Source organism: Apium graveolens, chromosome 7 (genome assembly GCF_009905375.1).
Source record: "Apium graveolens cultivar Ventura chromosome 7, ASM990537v1, whole genome shotgun sequence".
NCBI lineage: Eukaryota > Viridiplantae > Streptophyta > Magnoliopsida > Apiales > Apiaceae > Apium > Apium graveolens.
The window spans coordinates 72,346,845-72,352,052 of record NC_133653.1 but is presented as its reverse complement, the minus strand read 5'-3'; positions in this window follow the sequence as shown (position 1 = coordinate 72,352,052).

Below are 5,208 nucleotides of genomic sequence, written 5' to 3'. Positions count from 1 at the left end.
TTCAATACTCTACATGGTATGAACAACATTCTCTTTATAACCAATTACACAAGTAATCAGAGTTACTTGCCTGGATTTGCTTTCCTGAAGGTTGAACTACTGCCACCTAGTAAATCCTTTCCTAGCCTGAATGCCCTCACACTCCGAATCTACAATATAACCAAAAATCTTAATTAGATTCCCAACTCTCGTTCCCGGAACGATCACTCTATACGATAACTCGATTATATCTTTGACTCGAGTATACGAATATAGCTTATACATATAAGCACATAGCACATAGCACATCCCTTTCTCGTAACTTTTATATCCTTATATACTTAACAATCAAAACATTCTCGCTTAACCTTGGCTATTTCTCAAATCACACTAACATAACTCTTTTACGACCATAGCTATCACTTATAGCTCTTAATAGCAAACGATTTAATTTCCTTTTTCTTTTATTCCTTAAGTCGAACCATACATACAAAACACATCCACATATATTCAATTTCAATCTCACACATTCATGCACAACTAATGGAATTTACAAGATTCAGTTATTCACTTTAACCTTATCCTTTTTAATCAAAAATCCGAATTATAAACACATTAAGGGCCAAAATCAACATCTTTTAATCATCAAAAATTCGAACACAACACTACTTAATCTTTGTCATGCAACCAACTCTCACTTAGCCATTAAATCACTTAAGTTCACCTTTTTACTCCTAAGAACCCCATTCGGGTTTTTCCATAAATCAACATACAAGAATGGATTTTTTAACATGCAAGGCAATACATCACATTTCCCACTTATTTTAGTTCTTAACTAGATCATTCCATTCACTTAAACACCAAATCATGCAACACCTTACTCATTCAACCAACATGCATTCACTTAATCAACAATTAACCCCTTTTTATCTCATTTTTCATTTGGCAAGAGCATAATCTACAACCCAAGGACTAATCAATAGCATGCACATCTTGATCTTCTTTAAAACTCACATGCATTCACTTTTTAGGCCAAATAAACTTAGTGTTCATAAAAATCAATTCACAAAAATCGAATTCCTCTTTTTAATCAAAAAGCCGAAGCGAAAATCCACATGCAAACCTCAATTTTTGATTTTCTAAGCAACAATCATTTGCACACATTCTTTTACTCCCTAACACAATCAATGGAATCATTTTATCAAGCACACACTCGATTTTCATTAAAGAAGCAAAACCCTTTTTCAAATCTTCAAGAAATCATAACATGCAAAGCAAAAATCAAATGATCACACCATGGAAAATCCACCGGCTCTCCTTTGGATCATGGCCGGTGGTGGTCGAACTTGAGAGAGCCCATAACGGATCTCTTCTCGAGTTTATGACCTCCAAATATGCTTGAATTCACTCTCATGGTTATGCATCAAGAAATGGTTTTTCTTGAACACCACCATAGTGATTAACCAACAAAACTTTTATAATTACTTACATGCAAGTAAGAATCGGAGTGTATACCGAAAATAGCAACTAATGGTAGCAATATCTTGGTGTTTGAGTGTGTTTTGGTGGTTGCATGCAAGTGAGAGAGGTGATAGATGAGAGAGCCGAGAGAGAGTGAGAGAGAGTGTTCGAGAGAGAGTGAGGAAAGAAAAAGAAGAGAGAAAAGAGTGAGTGCACGGGAAAGAAAAAGAAAATGGGGGAGGAGGGGTGATTTATACTCCACCAAAGCAAGGGCAAAATGGTAATCTAATAATTCCTTTTTGACTCACACAATCTTTCTCTTTTTACTCAAATGCAACAAAATTTCAAATATAAAATATATCTCTCTCGAAAAGTCGAGAATTACTGAAAATGACAATTTTAACACGTAGGCCTAGAAATTAGCTTTTTATCCATTACTCATAATAAGAATTTGAGCGAACGGTTGATTTTATATGAATTTCACAAACTTACTTTAATAAATACATTTTCCACATATAATCAATTTAAAAATGCAAAGATCAACAATCAAATTCACTCATCATTTTTAAAAAGTCTCTAGGACCATTACGAAGATAACAGAACAAATCCCATATTTTTATCTTTCTCGGATGATTTTATAAAAATGCGCGAAGGTTAATTAAACCTATATTTAAATCACGTAATTCCTTTAAAATTCACAAAATTGACACAGAACACATAGTCATGCATACAGTCAAACAATCACACATATACAGTCACATAACGACTCAGGTCTGATCATAGAACTTATCCCTCTTTAATCTTTATCCTCTTTTACGCGTACCGGGTCACGTTCAGCCTGACGGCCCGACGCTCAGCGTTTTGATTACGCTTCTCATTATATTTACCAATTAACACGTCACTTAGGACGAAATACTTTATTTATTCATTCACTTCATTCAATCACACATAATTCACATTTTATATTCTTTAATTCCATATTAGGACGGGTTCCGTTCTACCTGACGGCCCGACACCACAGCTTAACTTCTAAGCTGACTCTTTAAATTGGAACGTTTTTATATACGCTCCTAAACTCTAGTATACAGATAAGACAAATAATCATCACTTAGTCACATAATTATAATCACTTCACATAACACATACTTTATTCTCTTAATTACGACGCAAAATTCTCAGTCGTCACAATCTACCCTCCTTAAAAGGATTATGTCCCCAGAATCTAATCTAAGCAAATAGATGGGGATACTTTTCTTTCATTTCACTTTCTAATTCCCAAGTCGATTCTTCGACTAATGGATTTCTCCACAACACTCTAACTAGAGGTACAACTTTATTTCTAAGCGTCCTTTCTTTTCGATCCAAAATTTGCACTGGTTGTTCCACATATGACAAATCTGGTTGGATTTCCACTGGTTCCAACTCGATCACATGGCTCGCATCAGCATTATACTTCTTCAGGAGAGATACATGAAATACATTGTGCAGATGTTGTATTTGCGGCGGTAGCGCCAATTCATACGCCACTTTCCCAACTTGACGCAATACTTCAAATGGTCCAATATACCTTGGACTCAGCTTTCCTTTCTTTCCAAATCGAGTTATACCTTTCCATGGAGATATCTTCAACAAGACTTTGTCTCCAGTTTTGAATTGCACATCTTTCCGTTCTTGATTTGCGTATTTTGTCTGTCAGTCTTGAGCTGCAATTAATCTCTTTCGTATCATTTCAACCTTTTCTTTCGTTTGCTGAACTAGCTCTGGGCCAATTAACTTGCGCTCACCAACTTTGTCCCAATAAGTAGGGGATCTACACTTTCTTCCATACAACGCTTCATAAGGCGGCATACCAATACTCGCGTGATAACTGTTGTTGTAGGAAAACTCAATTAAGGGCAAATGATCGTCCCAATTTCCTTCAAAATCTATTGCACAGGTTCGCAACATGTCTTCAATCGTCTGAATTGTCCTTTCACTTTGTCCGTCTGTCTGCGGATGATATGCCGTACTCATTTTCAATTTCGTTCCCAAATGATCATGGAATTGTCACCAAAATATCGAATTAAACCTTGGATCTCTATCAGACACGATAGCTACAGGAACTCTATGACGCATCACGATCTCATCCAGATACAATTTGACCAACTTCTCTAATGAAAACCTTTCGTTTATCGGCAAGAAATGTGCTGACTTTGTCAACCGACCAATTACCGCCCAAATTGCATCGTGACTTGACTTGGTTTTAGGTAATCCTACCACGAAATCCATTGCTATATGTTCCCATTTCCATTCGGATATGTCCAGTGGCTGAAGCAATCCGCTTGGCCTTTGATGTTCCGCTTTAACTCTTTGGCACGTGAAACATTTACTTATCCATTCCGCAATTTCCTTTTTCATGTTTGGCCACCAATAGTTTTCTTTCAAATCCTGGTACATCTTCGTACTCCCAGGGTGAATTGAAAATCTCAAGTTATGCGCTTCTTGCAAAATCTCGTGCTTTAGTTCCATGACATTAGGTATCCAAATACGTGAGTTAACACGGTATATCCCTTTTCCATCCTTTTGAGCTTTAATTTCTTCTCCCGTCAACTTATCCTTTTCGCGATTCATCACTTGCTCTTGACAGCATCGAATCTTTTCCAAAATTTCAGGTTGAAACAGCATTGCATACATAGCTTCACCTCCGCATTCTGGAGTCTACACCTCGATTTCCATCTTGTCAAAGTCCTTGATTAATTCTTCTGATGACGTTAACATATTCAACCTTTCCTTTCGACTTAAAGCATCAGCTACCATATTTGCCTTTCCAGGATGATAGTTTATCGCACAATCATAATCTTTGATCAATTCCAACCACCTTCTTTGTCGTATATTCAATTCTTTCTGAGTAAAGATATACTTTAAGCTCTTATGGTCCGTGTAAATCTCGCACTTTTACCCGTACAAATAATGCCTCCAAATCTTAAGGGCAAACATAATTGCTGCCAATTCCAAATCGTGCGTTGGATACTTTTGCTCGTGCGGCTTAAGTTGCCTTGACGCATATGCTATTACCTTCCCGTGTTGCATTAACACGCATCCAAGTCCTTTATATGAAGCATATGAAGCATCACTGAATATCACAAATTCCCCTTTATCATCTGGTAATACCAACACTGGGGCGGTTACCAATTTCTTCTTTAACTCTTGAAAACTTTCCTCGCACTTTTCTGTCCAAACAAACTTCTCGTTCTTTCTCGTCAACTTTGTCAATGGAACGGCAATCTTTGAGAAATCTTGCACAAATCTTCTATAGTATCCAGCTAATCCCAGAAAACTTCTAACTTCCGTCGGAGTCTTGGGTCTTTCCCAATTCATTAAAGCTTCTATCTTGGCTGGGTCCACTTTAATTCCTTCTATGTTAACTACATGACCAAGAAATTGCACTTCCTTTAGCCAAAATTCACACTTTGAAAACTTTGCATACAGCTTCTCTTTTTGCAGAATTTCCAAGGAAATCCTCAAATGCTCCTTATGATCTTCTTCCGTTTTTGAGTAAATCAGTATATCGTCGATAAACACAATAACGAACTTATCCAAATATTGCTTGAATACTCTGTTCATAAGATCCATAAATGCAGCTGGCGCATTCGTCAAGCCAAATGCCATTACCAAAAACTCATAGTGTCCGTATCTCGTTCGGAACGCTGTCTTGGGTATATCTTCCGCTTTGATCTTTAACTGATGATACCCAGATCTTAAATCAATCTTTGAGAAACACGAAGCTCC